We start from the raw sequence: 16419 nt of genomic DNA, 5'->3' as shown, positions 1-16419 counted from the left end.
TTTCGAATCTGCGTTGGTGAGGATCGTTGCTGAGAGGACTTCGTCTTGAGAGACTTTACCGAGAGACTTGTCCTGACCCGTTCTGACGTTTAGCTAGAATAGGTAACTATGAGAGAAATGATTTATTCTGATTGATTTTCTTTGACTAATTTTAGATAAAGCAATATAATTTTGAATATGGTGTTGGTTATTTTTTCTTGTCAATTATTGAGTATCTTATTTTGATTATTATTGTATAGATTGTTTAGATTATGTTTAAGGGCAGTCTCAATAACTAGATCTTATCGACCCCGATATAGATGCAGGGTGTTTAGGAGTTTTTCTTTCCACAGGTTATTGCTGGTAGAGTATTTGAGCGTATGTTAGTGATATGGGCCCTAGTGTATGAAGAATGTATGTGCGTGCAACTGTGAAATTACTCTATCCGTGGAAGTAGGGATATTATATACACCCTGATCTCTATCACATGCAGGGTGTCCACTTCCTCAAGGCAGCCCACTTTCTGGGCACTACATGGAGACTTGAAAACTCCCATCCTGGTGTACCCTAAAACACCTCAGTAGACCCCCCCCTCACACATACATCCAACAAACACATGCACACAGACACATGCATCCAATACACACACATTACACACACACACACACACACAACCCCCCCCCCCCCACACACACACACCCCAATAATTCGAAGTTCCCAGCAGGTAAAATCGGCCTGCATTCCACGACAATTAAGCAACTGTCCCTCACCATTAGCCATGTCACTGGTAGAACATGGGGAAGGTAGTCAATAATGTTGAAAGTAGTATCACTTTGGGTGAACCGCAGCGAGTGGAGAGCAGAGGACTCTTCTAGTGAGAAAAGTGTTAAACAATATAAAGAGCACTTTCCAGGGAGCTCATGGCAAGAGTCTCCTGTGCAAAAAATTACTGGGTAAGTCACAAACATTGAATGGAAGATTAGGACACACAGGATAAATACACCAGAGATTGTCGCCCCAACACAGTAAAGGAAGTGCTTCAAAGAAACATGAATACTTTCAGCAGCAAGTGTCATCAACAAATATTTGCACAAAAACTAACAGAAGGAAAATGCTGTCCTAGCAGTCTCTACAAGTTGTTGTCGTTCACAGCTCTCTTCTGAAGGTGCCTTACTCTCTCTGGACTGCCCCCTTTGGAATACTTGGCACGTGTGGAATGCTTAAAGGGCTCTGAAAGGATCATTGGCCTTATGAGAGTCTTATGGGAGTGTGAACGGATGTCTGGGCAGTGGCGGCCCCTCCGCTAAGGTGGAGGAGCGTCGCCCTACTGCCTTGAAACAGTAGAAGAAAGGAAAAAATAAAATGATAATAACGTGATGTTAGTATCATTTTATTTTGTCCTCCTGCTGTGGCAGCTTTGCATGACGGGCGGGGCTGCAGAGCAGGGGAAGAGGGGTAACACCCTCCTAAGTGCACAATGGCTGTTTGTCTGGCCCTCTTGGGGCAGACAAACAGTCATGCGCACTTTCCCTGTTCTTCATGCAGGCTGCATTTCAGCATGCATGGAGAACATGCCCAGGCCCCTGGTCCCTGGCTAAGTGCCGAACCACAGCGCTCAGACCAATCACAACACTGCATTGCAGCGTTGTGATTCGTCAGGTGAGCCTGGCTGCCTGCTTCCTGTTTCATTCCTGATGCGCGGAGAGACAACATCGAGACACGGCGGTAAGGTAAGGGTTCTTTTCTTCTTGTTTTTAAATATCCTCTTACGACCCCCTGCCCTCTCTCCGCCACCCCCGATCAGTGCCGGCTGCTACTCTGTCTGGGGTTAGTTGGGGCTGTCCTATATTCTTTACCAGGTCTTGATTTTAAGTCATCAAAATCCTTTCTCTGTATCTTAGGGAATAAATTGGAGGCTATAGTGTTGTGTGAATAAACAATGACGAAACTCTTTGGTTCCTGATGGATTCTGTAGACCGGTGATATAAGCGTTGGAGGGCAATGAAGTGAATGCAGGTTCAGAACGTTGAGATCTCGCTTACACGCTGAAGTATAAAGACGTGTATAACTACTCTCCGTGTGTGACGTAGCCATTCGTGAGTGCCCTGGGCTGAATAGGATGCTACAACTGGTGACGAGTAGGGGATAAGTAACCAATAGATGAACATCGCTCTCTCAAAGAGTATGCCATGGGCCAGCAAACTGCTCATGCATGTCACATGTGCTGCAGACGAAGTGCATAATCGACACTGGCACCTGTGGAGAATCAGTGCAACACCAGCCTGTGTAAAGCTTTTATGAACAAAGAAAGCATCATTGGAAATCTACACATTGGTGTCCAAGAATTGAATGAAAAGGCCACAAACAGAGGTACCTTGCTACTATGAAAATAAATGCTATATGTCATACAGAGTGATAATGTTAAAGGCAGATGCAACCAGGTCTTGAAAAGTGGCTCGATGTGACAATCTAGTGCACGTTAAGTTGTAATCTGATGTGCTATGAAGCAGAGATCAACCAGGTGGTGACAAAGAGACATTTAAGCGCAAAGGCAATTGAATATCATAACTTTATCTGCTTATCAAATCATTTGAATATGAAAAGACTTCTATACTTACCGAATCAACTAAAGAGTCATCATACCACAGCCTGCTTTGGAGTGGCCCCAGAGAGAGGCCCGGGGTTATACAAGTAGAGCTGTCAATAAATGAAGCGGCCCACCATCAAAAGCTGCCAAGTGGTGGCTCAGAACAAAACTATAGATCTCTGTCAAAGTAAAGTACTCCAATGGAGGGGCAAGGGCGAGGCCAAAGCTCCTCCAGCTGTCAAGGGTGGCCCTGAAGCATGCACATGTGGGACTAGTCGAATGTGAGAAAAAACACAGCCGAAAGTAAGATCGACATGAAAAAGCACCAAAGACCTACAAACATTGTCAGAAGATTACCCTGAAAATAAATGGGAGTTCGATACCTCTCATTATTGATAGAGGCACGTCGATCAACATTATGCCTGAGGAGAAATATTGTGAATTGTCTCCATTGCCACAACTTACGCAATCGAAAACTAACATATATACATCGCCCATGTTGACACCTTTATAAAGTCAAGTTTCATTTCTAGCTACGATGAAACACAAAAAATAGTGGTACAAGCGACTATGCATGTATTTCAAGGTATGTATTCAGGTGCCTGTCTGCTCAGTTTCAACACCTCTGCTGATATGGGCATGATCTTGACAATTGACATCATCTAATTATCACGGTTGTTGAATACTCCCATTTTCCATAGATAGAAGATCTTCCGTCCAACAGTCATGAAAGGTTATTGAATAATTAGATGGCATCTTTGCAACATGGGGTGTCCCTGTGATCCTGAAATCTGACAACGACCCGTCCTCCAATCGACGAGAGGTCAGACACTTTTTAAGCCATCACAATGTAAAGCATCAGAAAAGCAATCCTTTTGGCCCAAGGACAATGGCCTTGTAGAATGATTCATGAGTGCTCGAAAGAAAGCTGTGCATCATGCTGCATTAGAAAAGCTTTACCTCAATGTTGTTTTTAATACCACTCTTCAAGCTGACCAATTGACACCGCACACAACTATAGGCGAAAACCCTGCAACCTTCATGTTTGGGCATGCCATGACGACCAAGTTACCGCAATGGACTAATCTCAGATAAAAGACTGGAAAAGACATCTGCACAGAAGTACAGAAGATTCTGGTCACAAACAAAAAATCTAAATTTATGCTGACAAGCGACGTCCTGTGAAAGCTCACTTTCAAGAGAGGAGATCGAGTACTAGTTCGACAGTCCAGAAAACGAAAATCTGTCCAGACAGACAGTTAATGATCCCACAACATGCAGATCACTGACACTTCAACTGCCAGTTCCCGGTTTCCGATGACCCGATCGAGACAGGTGATTCAAGTGCCACGAAGGCTCATTGAAGAGTTCTAAGTGCATATGTATTTGTAAATATTTATTTAGTTATTTCTGTATTTATTTATTGTAAAAAGTTGTAACTTTTTATTTAACAAAGGGGGAGATGTAGTGTTGTAAAATTAAAGAATGACAGAACTCTTTTGCTTCCTGATGGACTCCATATACCCGTGACATAACTGTTGGTGGGTAAAAGAGTGAATGTATGTTTACAACGTTGAGTTCTTCTTGCACGCTGAAGAATAAAGACTTGCATAACTACTCTCCGTGTGTGGTGTAGTTATTGGCGAGTGCCCGGGCAGGACACTACAGAGGCGAGGCAGGAAGAATGAGGACAGGTGCTTCCTACCATGCTCAGCTGTAGGGAGGTGACCCTTTAATCACAAGGAAAAATTAAAAGTGCAGTAGTATGGCAAGGGTGTCATGGGCCTAATGCAAGGAAAGAAAATGGCTCCCCTCGCCCCCTCAGTACATATTAAAAATATCCATAATTCAGGTAATGAAAGGCTCACTTCTCCAGGCACCAGTGCTACTGAGGCCCCTGCACTAATGGTAGCTATGCATCTGCTTATCAGTCTCTGGCTTACTTATTATACCTATTTTCTTTCTCTTCCCTGTTTTCATGTCTCTTTTCCCTCATTTCCTTCACTCCTTTGAATACTCTTCTTTTCATACACTTCCACTCTGTCTCTTCCTCCCCTTCTTTCACACTCACCTTAATGTCCTTCCTCCCTTTCTTCACCCCTTTTCTATCTCACCTCTAAAGTTCATCTCCAGTTTTCTTTCTCTGCCCTCTTCACTTCTTCATCTTGCTCTTTCTGCATGCAACTCTCCTCTCTCCCTCACTCTTTCTCCATGTCTCCCTTCTCCCTCTCACTCCCCCCTACCGATTATGGTGAGAATGGTCAGTGGTACTTTGCATATGTGAAGGGCTCAGAACGCGATCCAGTGGGAAAAGGTACAAGTCGGACACGTGTTTCCCGACCGACTCGGACACCTGTACGAGCGAGCAAGTACGATGCGACTGCACGCGTGTGTTCTGACCAAACTGTTTCCGGATCCTACCCGCTCCGACTGACTCGTACGGACACGAATCGCACCGTGCAATGGAGACGTTTTACGACCGAGTGAGTACGATGTACGAGTCAGACAGCCGGATAGAGCCGAAGTTTCCGGATCACGAAACATCCGGGAAGCTGCATTTGGGGGTCCGCGTCTGACCCCCCATCACCCGCAGCCTTACAACTCGGACGCAGGGGGAGACCTAAGGGTCTCCCCAACACAGGCATGAACGGTGCGGCTGGCACCAATGCGTACCCACTGTAGGGGGAGCCCTTGTGCGAGACGTACCCATTCAGTCAATGGGAGCCCATGTACGCGTCGTACGACCGGCTCCCACTGACTTCTATGGGAGTCTGACCGAACCGAGTCCAGCAGCATGCGGCCGCATCATACTCGCTCGGTCGGACTGCAGGAGTCCGGCTCGGTCGAAAAATACTCTGGATCCAGCTCGGTCGGAGAGCTTTCTGACCCAGATCGGAATCGGCCCCTTTGTGTCTTGTACCATTGTTGATGTGTGCCTCCTGGCCGACTTCAATGGTTGTGCAGTGCAGCCGTCCTTCACTCAGGGATGTCAAAGGTCCTTCTTACAAGTTAGGTGGACAAGAGTGAGGAATTTACAGCACCTGTTAAATTCTATTCCCAAAGGGTGAGATATTTACCATTTGTGGTAAATATCTCCTATTCAGCTTTTTCAACATGCAAATAAGGCATAACATGCAGAACTGGTATTTAACACAGAGTTTGGCATGTTTTACCTCTCTTATGAGCCTTTTTCCTTGACCTGCTTAAATCAATCAGGGTAAAACTGCAAGGGTGTGATAGTTATCACTCACTATTAAATGAGATTCCTGTGAAAACAGGCGTTTGTACAGAAATCAGAATTAGCCCTGAGCTTGTAAAAATAAAAGCAAAATCATGATGCACCAATGCAAGTTAAGCCACAGCAGCACGACAAAGAACTCTACAATTTATTTCACTGAAGGACTAAAAATAGTCAAAGATGAAGGTAGGAGCTTCATTCTTGGGTCCAGTAAAGCCTTTGCACAGAGCACTCGAAGACTAATGATAAATTCTTGATGTGTCCCAGTGCCCTGAGATCCTAGCGGGTGAGTAGTTGATTGATTGAGGATGCTAAAACGGATTCAAAGCATCGAAAGTAAAGCTTGCAGTACCAGGACCTCATCCTGCATAAAGAGGAGATTCGGAGAGTTCCAATAAATGTTTATAAACTAGAAGAGGGAACTGAAAGTAAGGTATGAAATGTTAAAACATCTGAGACAATAAATATATCCAAAGATGTGCGCATAAGATACTGTTAAGAACTACACGCCATGATGGTCTTTCTAGCTTACGTCCGGATTGCCCAAGGAAACGGCTACTTCTGGCAGTAGCCCTGGTTCCGTCCTGCACTTAAGACACAAATGAAAGGTGCCAAAGGTTTCCATGAGACGGTCCCAGTTAGGAGGAAAAGCCACAAAGGGCAGAAAGAATCCTGCTTTGCAATATTGGTGCTTCTAGAATGAAGATGATGGATAATGCAGGCGGTGATAAGCAAGGTACCAACACTATTCTGAGTCCTGATTGACAAAGAGCACAGAATATAGTTTTCCAGGTGATGAAATCCTATAATGAATGCAGTTGCAGAGCTAGGAAGGAAGAAACCAAGGACAAAAAGCAACTAGGCAGGCAATGAACGCAATGAAAATTGGGAACGGATGCATTGTGGTGCATTTTTCCATGACCAAAGCTTTCCTAGGTATGGTCTTGTCAGGACGTGACAGGAAAGATGATTGGAACCATCTTGGATTTGGAAAATCTGGCCAAAAAACTTTGGAGAAGGGTTTTTCTTGGATTTATTATTCCAGCCCTGAGGAAGTCGCAGGGTAACTCACGAACAGACGAAACACGTGTTGGTTGGGGTAAGAAGCATTATTTGAATGAAGAAAAGATCTGAAGGACATGTCTACATACTGGACGACTTCCTTTTGGACTTGAAATAGGGTGTGCTCAGAGTTCTGTTTTCCTTCAATGATAACATTTGGGATGCAGGGTTGACATCCCTGCTCTTTTGAGCACCGCTCTAATTTATTTCAGTTATACTCACTGTATACTGTGTTTAGTGTGGCCAATTTACCTTACTCTCCCACATTAATACTATATATGATTCATGTCGTTTTGGTCGATGTGTTTTAGTTAATATGGAAATCAATGCTTTCATCGATAAAAATGAAATCTCGTCCTTATTAATAGAATCATCTGTTCGGAACTGCACATCAACCTCGACTCACAATTATGTCGTCAAGCAGGCCCTGAGACCTAGGCCCAGGATTACTGATTGATGGGTCACAGGTGGGATGGTGCGTAGCTGGCACTCGGGCAGGAGACTCTTGTTCAATTCCACAGATAGACGTAGCGGCATTACAATGGTCAGGGGAGATGGCCCCAATAAAGCACATATGGCCAGTGGGGGTACGTACTCCTAAAAACACCATAAAAGAATCAGATGCCACATGAGTTGGGAACATATTGCCAATTAGGACCTAGCACACGTAGTGATCACGCGCTCCCCATGCCGGACATCTGGACACATTATCCACTGGCCATAGCGTGTCCACGCGAGGTCGAGACCCACCTGCTGTAACCATTAGCCCGTTCATTTATGAGTCCACAGACACTTCCCAGCATTCCTCACCATATATGGTACGCTGGAAACTTTTATAACCTGTCATGTTTTGTATAAAAGAAGGATATTTACAGATTGCAAATTGAAACAATACTCAGACCCCGTGCCTGTAACTGTTCTCCTAGTCGTAATGTTTGTTAAACAAACGGTTCTTGTTTTGGCAAACACCTCTTGTCTTTTTTTTTTTTTTTTTTTTTTTTTTTGAAACCCTTTATTACAGGTCTTAAAAGTATACAAGTATGGGCCCACAACCTTCCGGCCGGCCGCTAGCAATAGTAGGAACACACGACATATATACATGGAACACGTGGTATTACAGAGGGAGCATTTCTTAATAGATAACAATGTCGAAAAACCACATCATCCAGGCCCCATTATGCGGTTTCATTTTAAATTAAAACAACAAAAATTAAAACCACACCCACAAGGCAACCCACAATCAAACATAGCAGCACTTGCTCCCCATAAGGGGGGATCCCAACTATACACAGAAGTGTGAAGAGGGGGAAGAGAGCAAAGCGAGGACTGGGGGAACCCAATGCCCGGCAGCGGGGGAATGAGTCGGCTAAGGGGATGGGGCTGGCGAGGGATCAGGCAACAGCGGCGGCGCACAGATACCCCCGCGGTAGGCGTTCCAGGGGCCCCATACTTTCACCCATGTCCCAGGCTTACCCCTCGCCACATACACCACTTTTTCGCGAAACATGCACCAGTCCATGTGTTCTTTCCAGGCCGAGACCGTCGGGGGCCTCTGGGATCCCCACAGTTGAGCAATATCACGCTTGGCTACCATATATCCCAGAGTCACCCACCATGTCTGCGGCGCTGAGTAATCAGTCGGTTCCCACACATTCAACAGGCATCTTCTCGCTTCAGGCGACAGCGCCACATGCGTAACCAGACGCAGCACCTCATGTACACCACGCCAGAACCCCTCTACCTCCGGGCACTCCCACAAAATATGCATAAAGGTCCCCAAAGCACCACACCCACGCTTACATAACCCATCTCCGGCATAGCCCATACGCAGAAGCTTTGGCCCCGTCATGTAGACCCGGTGGAGTATCTTGAGCTGGACGAAGCGAAGACGAGCCGGTATGGCCACCTCCTTCGGGGAGGCCACCGCGGAGGTCCAGTCCTCGTCGTCCAGCTCCAGCCCGTCGGCAACCCAAGCCGCACGAAGGGCAGTCAACAGGCCCGAGCGGTCGTTTATCAGCTTTTTATATATAAGTGAGATCGTGCTGTCCGGGACATGCCCATCCAGCACTCTATCTTCCAGGGGGGAATATTCCGGGATGGAGGCAACATCCGTGAAGACGGAACCCAGCGCATGACGGACCTGCAAATACCGGAAGTATTCACTGCCCTGCAACTGAAATTCCGTCTGCAGCATATCGAACGTTTTAAATCCTCCCCTCGTCCAAAGATCCCCCACTTTACTGATACCTATCATGTCCCACTTCTCGAAGCCCTTAGAGGTCCACAGGGAACCTAACCGCTCAGACGCGTATAGTGGTGATGCCCGGGTCAAACGGTCCTTCCACCCCATAGCTGCATTGGCCGCGTGCCAGACTTGCACCATGACACGCGTGGGGCCCGTCAGACGAGCGTCGGGCGCGCTAGAGTAGAGCGCTCGATTGTAGTCGCCACCTGGCAGGAGCATCTTGTCCATTTCAAAAGCCGGGTTTAAGGCGGGCCCGTAGAGGCCATGGTTAATGGCAGCGAGCTGGGAGGCCCAATAGTACCGTTTAATATCCGGGAGGGCAATCCCCCCGTCAAACCATGGGAGCGTCAGCTTAGCCAGAGCAATGCGCGGCCTCCCGTCCCAGAACAGGCGGCGTTGCAGACTCTCCACCTCACGGAAGTAGCGCGCCGGGACCAAGTCCATAGTGTACTGCAAAGCGTACAGAAAACGCGGCAGAGACATCATCTTGAACAATGCTGCCCGGCCGAGCGGCGAAAGCGGCAGGCGCCGCCAGCTTGCGACATCTACCCGCAGACGCTGGAGGGGGGGAAGCAGATTCCGTTCATACCGGGCCTCCGGGTCCAGAGTAATGAAGACACCCAGGTACCGAAATCCCTTCGGGGCGATCCGGATCGGACAGCCCCGCGGGAGAATAGGAGCCTCCCCAGAGAGAACATACACACACGATTTAGCCCAATTGATGACGAGACCGGAGTTACGACCAAACGAGTGTAAAACATCAACTAGGACTATAAGTGATTTGCGTGGGGAGGCTAGGTACAGAAGGATGTCATCAGCGTATAGGGATACGCGATCCTCATACTCGGGGGTCCAACGGAGACCTCGGATGGAAGGCTCCCACCGCAGCCACTCCGCCAGGGGCTCCAAGGCAAGCGCAAAAAGAAGCGGCGACAGGGGACAGCCCTGCCGCGTGCCCCGGCCCAGCTCGAACGGGGCCGATACTCTTCCGTTCACGACCACCTGTGCCAATGGGCCCGCATACAGCAATTTGACCCAACTGATGAATCCTGGGCCAAACCCGAACTTAGCAAGCATCGCCCAGATGTATGGCCACTCAAGCGTATCAAACGCCATGGTGGCGTCTAAGGACGCCAGAATGGCCGGTTCCCGTATGAATGGGACGCGCGCAAGCACCCCATGCAAACGCCGCAGATTAAGGGCTGTATTGCGATGGGGAATGAAGCCAGACTGGTCCTGATGAACCAGATCTCCCACCACACTGACCAGCCGATTGGCGAGTACCTTAGCGAGAATTTTAGGCTCCGCATTCAGTAGTGAGATAGGCCGATATGAAGTAACCCGGTCTCGAGGTCTCCCTTCCTTGTGGATCACCACGATTGTAGCCAGACGCTGGTCAAGCGGGAGGGAGCCCACTGAGTGGGCCGCAAGGAACATTGCGCGGAGGTGAGGCGCCAATGTATCCGGTCGCTTGTCTTTTGTTTTTAAAGGTTTTTTTTAACCCAAGCAACATTTTGTACAATATACTATATATTTTTATATAATCCTGTGTGGAGTGTTCATTGTGTCACTGGTGTTTGTTGTGCAAACGCTTTACACGTTGCCTCTGACTTTTCTTTAGATATGTTTATTGCTTTTTGTATTATTACAATTTCAGAAATGGCAGGAACGCAGTATACAATAGTGATGCCAGTTGACAAGTATATTATGTCTTGGCAAGAACAACAACGACAGGCCAGGGTGTATTGTTGGCTATCTAGAATAGGGCCTGAAAGTGTCATTGGAAGCGAAAGGGCAGAAGGCATACATATGATCCCTGAAAAAGGGCACTTCAATACAATTGCGAAATTAAACCAAATGAGGCCATGCACTGCTCTCAAAAGGCAATAATGCGCATGTCAGAAATAAACAGTTCAGCATCCCATCCAGGACCAATGGGAGCACATGAAAGAGAAGAACCTTAGTGGTAACTTTCATGCTAGCCCTAACTCCGCGACCCTGCCCCCCCCAGCAGACAGCACCACCCATCTAGTTGCTAATTGGATTGCACGTGCCTGTCCCCATCGATCACGTCAGTGGGGGCGGAATCGGGCAGAGGTGCACGCCCTCTGCAGTATGCCTGGCAGTGGAAGTGGCGACAGGGGGAGCGCATCCCTCATCCCACCTCTCGCCTCGTCATCACAAGACCATCAATGCTGGCCTGCCAGCCCTCCATGCAGCGCATTCTAATTGTGGGTGCCCTTTTTGGTACAGCTTACAGAGAAGGCATTGCTTTTGTTGTAATTCCAGCCGGAGTAGGCCCGCGTTGTGACTGCACCTCTGCTCTGAAGTACAAAGCAGCTAGTATTGTGCTGTTGGAAGTAAAGATGCATACACTCCACGCTACAGTGTGTGTGAATACCTTGTCATACTAGGGGTGGATATGTATCTGCAGGAATCCCACCTTATTATTCTAATGAGGTATGTGCAGGCCAGTGCGTCATGCAACAAGTGAGGTGCGTTCCGCAGGACACGATGGGAGACAGGGAACGTGCACCCACATTCCCCCTCTGATGATATACTGAGGCAACGGTAGATGGAAACAAAGGACATGGGCAGACAGATGATAGGAGACAGTAAGATGCACATTAGAGAGAAGATGCCGGGAGAGAGATGCAGGTACAGAGGTATGAAAGACAGAAAGGGAAAGCCCAGGGGCGGGGGAAGGGGTCAGACATGGGAGAGGAAAAAGTGCAAAGAAAATGAGAGACTGAGCATGACAGGGGGATGAGTCATAGGAGGAACAGAGCAAGGGAAATATACCGCATAAAGCAGAGGAGCAGGAATAAAAGGAAAGAGAGATTTTAAGCACAGGGTTTGACAACGGGAATAAGAGAATGCAGAAGAGATGCAAAGCAGGGGGCCCCTGGCCCTTCAAGGACCCCAACCTGTCAGGGAGTCCAACTCAGCCCAAGGCCAATTAATGTCTGTGAGATATGGGAGACTCGGAGCCCCTCGTCACATTCTACAGGGGACCCCATCATTTTGCGTTACGTTACTGCTTCGAGATTCCCACTGAAACGCTCAGAGACTCATTACATGGAGATGTTAATCCGTTTAGAGACTGAGCTAATGCTGTGACCGAAAAGCGCCCTTTGGAAATTTCCGAGTACCTCGCAGTATCAGAAAGCAGGCGTAGTAGTGCCCAGCTTCCCACTCTCGCTTTCAGTGCCCACGCTTAGACAAACGCAAAATTTTGAGACTCCAGAGATTAAGGGGGCTGAATGTCCCCCGGGTTTGCCATGTTTTTTTCATACATGCAGCTCGCTCTGCAAAAGCTTTTTCTGTATCTGCAGCACTTCCTTGGCAGTGTTATACTTTAGCGTTTTAAAAATGCCCTTTAATTTCGAATTGCGAAATAGCACTAAAACACCCAACTCCTCTGGGGAACACAAGGGCAGCTGCTACTGACAGGGACAGGTTAGCGATTACATGGAGATGTTAATCCGTTTAGAGACTGAGCTAATGCTGTGACCGAAAAGCACCCTTTGGAAATTTCCGAATACCTCGCAGTCTCAGAAAGCAGGCGTAGGAGCGCCCAGCTTCCCACTCTCGCTTTCAGTGCCCTGATGGGGACAGGTTAGCGCTTCTAGGGACATTCGGTGCTGCAAGGCACGATTAATTACAATACATTGCTCCATAAATATCCGTTGAATTGTTCTTGCAGTGTTCGCCAAGCATGCCTAGTTGACACGTGAATGCTCCTGGTGTAAACTGAAAAAAATACAAAAACGGTGACAAACGAAACAAGAAAGTGAGTGGTGTGTGCTCGCTGGGCAGCGGCAGCGAAGCCAGGAAAGTGAAAGCATTTGTAACCTAACCCAAAACAGATGGCAGGCTGCGCGCGCTGCTGAAGCTGCTGACTTTGGAGCTGGAGAACAGGGTTCGAGCCTCAGTGTGGGCTGCATCATTTAAAAATAATAAATTAAACCTAAATAAATAAACAAACAGGGTCGGGTAAGTGCAGGAAGCTGCCAGATGTGGAGATGTGAGCAGCAAAGAAAAAAAATAGTCCCTAATTAAAAAGATAACAGCCAGCAGTGTTAACTGTAGTTGGTCAATGCTGCTTCCTCCAGGAACGGAAGAAAAAGGAAGTGATGTATCGGACCACAAGCCAACAATGAGCAAGATAAGAACAGTAATGCCAGATTCCACCAATGGCAAGCGACAAAACAAAGACAATTGCAATGGGTGGAGTTTCAGTAGTAATACTGATTACTTGATGCCTCGTAGAGGCAGCACATGCGCTGCCCTATGCGAGACCTAAAAAGGGATGGCTCCTCAGTGTACCAGAGGATTCTCAAGTGACACATGCCTGAGCATCCTCTGGGCCGAGATGGTGATTTTAACAGGGTCCCTCTGCGGTGTCACTGGACTAAAACCAGCAGAACCCGATACAGTCCCTCGCGAATGGAAGGGACACTGAGGGCCATAACTCAGCATCAGAGCCGGTGCAAGGATGGGTGAGTGGGTTCTCGGCTAACTGAATAACCACAGAGTTTATTTAAGGATGCATGCTTGGGTGTTGGATATACGAGTGATGAGCGAGATACAGATGGGAGAGTTAAGAAACAGGTCAACAAGTGGGTGAATATGAGGCGAGTAATTCACCAGTTGTGTGGGTCAACAGATAAATAGATGCATGAAGGAATAGGAGTCAGTATCAAAAATACGAACCAATGATGTATTCACATGGGTGGATGAAGGAAAGGGAAGGTAATCTTTTGTATGGGTTTAAGATCGACCACTGTGTTTTTGAGTGTTCGTAAAGTAACTTAGGAGTTCCAAGCATGGAAGCCAGTAGATGTATTCCTCACAGAGGGATTCCTCACGGTCCAGCAGAAGCAGGGGTGGGCAGAGGGTTTGATTCTGATGGTCTGAGCCCACTTCTTTCTCTAATGGCTTGAGCCAACCCCATGCGTGTGGTGGGATTCTTGTCAAAGCTTGGGATGGCAAATTGGATGGACGACAAGTGTATGAATGGTTGACTGAGTGAGGGATGTTGAATATTTTGAGAAATTCAAGGTTGGATGGGCAGATTGAGGGTGGACATTGGCTAATTTAGGATTTAGATAATTGACGCATGGATCTTTGGGTGGGAGAATTAGAAATTGATGGTGTAGTCTCGTCCGTGGCTCACACCTGACACCGCAGGAGAAGATGAACTACAGCAAACATGGAGTTTACGCAGGAGAAGAGAAACAAGTCCCAAACCAGAAACAATCACTGCCCGAACCATCAACACTCACTACTGTTTGCCACAGCAGTTGGACATTTCAAGATGCACCCTGATATTTCTGAAAAAATTCAAAATAAATGTAAAACAAATAACAATCATTTTTCAATGTAAACGTTAATTCATTTATTAATTATAAACTGAGTCTGATGAAAATAATCTATTCTTCCACCTCTCAGAAAATGAATGATAAATATAATATTTCAGATGAGGCATCAGCATCCACTTGTTTTCTGAAAGAAGAAACACAGGAGAAAAAAAGAAAAGAGACAAGAACTTTTAATAAATCAATCCATATATTATGCAATCTATCAATAACTCATACTCACTGTAGTTGTTTCTCAAGTGTCGAATGCAATATTTAAACATTTAAAAAAACAGAAAAAATATTCCTAGTTTACAGTTCAATTTGACAGACAATCCCGGTGCAATTCTAGGGCAAATCAGCATTTGACATGTTTTGCTTACATGAATTGTTTTATGATACAAATGCCTTATTTCAAGGCTAATATCAGATATTTAATAGGTAGAAATTACTCCACATCATCCTCCTGGTAAGGGGGAGGTATACTTATATTCCTCCACAGAAAATTATGTAATATGCTGTGTAAATAATGTTGTTCCTATTTCAATAGAGCAAGTTAAGGCTTTGTGTTTGATGTTTCAGGCTGATGGTAGTTCTCTTTCACTTTTTAAGCAATCTGTGGAGCATCCTACTGAATTCATTTGGTCCTGATGCAGACCCAGTGAAGTTCAACCAAGGGGTGAAACGATGCATCTACAATAGACGTGCCCATGGAAAGGCCATTGTTTATGTAACTGGGGTACGAATATGGCTACCATCAGCACTATATGGAATATACAGAAAATAAGTGGGTGTTAAGCAATGAGCTGGTGTGCATTGTGCCATATTCACTGTTGCTATGTTTGTCATTATGCAGTTTGTGTATGTAATTACAAAATGATTGCCCTTGCATAACATGATTAACAGCCATTTGTACAGAAAGCCATCTATTGTACAACTTAGTAAATGTATGAATCAATGGTAATGTATGATTTGAATAATTTCTGTTGCAACCACTGCCATTTGGAAGTTCACTCCCGGGTTGCCATAAAGATACATGGCTCCCCTATGTATGTTTCTGGTCCTCTTTGTAACCTTCACATCAGAGCAGAGATATGATAATGTTCACAGTCGTTTATAAGGAAGACGTGGAATCCCACACTCCCAATCGCCTGCTCTTGTACTTTTACAACTGCATTTTCTTGTTATTTTGCTCCAATTGAACCACATGTCACTTCCCCTGAACTCAATTAAATGATCCTGGTTTGTGTCTCAGAAACGGGAGTTCCACCATTTCTTCAGGATCTTCCAAATAAGGTAGTTTTGCAAAATGCTCTCATAAAGAGTGACGCGAAGCTGTTCACCTCTTGGTTCTTTGCTAACAAGTCGCTATCTAGGAAACATTTCACTTGCTCATTGGCTCTTACGCCTTGCACCTGCACCACAGCTCGTGAGAGGAGCCTTGCCCCAGTGCGTGGGCACCACATGTGAGTCCACGGTGCTCATCTCTGACCAGGTCCATCTTTAGATGGTCCACGACACAAGAGCGGCATCTAGACGAGGCCTAGATGTAATTCCAAGCACTGACACAATAGGGGTTGGCCAAGCCTTTGAGAACAGCTCTTGAAGAGGGAAGTACATTTGGATCCCAGCAAGCACCATATGAGGAGCCTGGATCCCTGCACCACACATCTACAGCCTGCTGTGCACACGTGCTGGTTACGCGAAGGCCATTTTAACAATGACTCCACTACGCATCGATGGCCCTGAGGATGACATTTTTACAAATGGATTTCCTTTTCTTAAAACCAAATTGTGCCGTCAACGACGGGCTCAATCCCAGAAGCTCGCGGACTGTGAGGCCCAGGCCTTAGAACTGGAGCGTAGTCTGGGTAACTTAGCCGATGCCGCACGGTCTCGTCGCTTGGCCTTCCTGCGGGAAGAGATTCGCCTGCACTCCCTGGAAGCG

At 46.6% G+C, this 16419-nt stretch overlaps 1 long non-coding RNA gene across 1 annotated transcript in view; it reads right to left on the bottom strand.

Annotated features, from left to right (window-relative positions):
• Positions 1-14492: 14492 nt before the first annotated feature.
• Positions 14493-16419, bottom strand: part of LOC146813430 (uncharacterized) — a 339990-nt gene continuing 338063 nt past the window's right edge. The window contains exon 7 of the long non-coding RNA XR_014966977.1: positions 14493-14619. This is a non-coding gene — a long non-coding RNA (uncharacterized LOC146813430). The remainder of the gene's footprint in view (positions 14620-16419) is intronic.

The sequence above is a fragment of the Triturus cristatus genome, chromosome 7, assembly GCF_964204655.1.
Source record: "Triturus cristatus chromosome 7, aTriCri1.1, whole genome shotgun sequence".
NCBI classification, from domain to species: Eukaryota; Metazoa; Chordata; class Amphibia; order Caudata; family Salamandridae; genus Triturus; species Triturus cristatus.
Note: the sequence above shows the minus strand (reverse complement) of the source record. Positions and strands in the feature narration are given on the sequence as shown.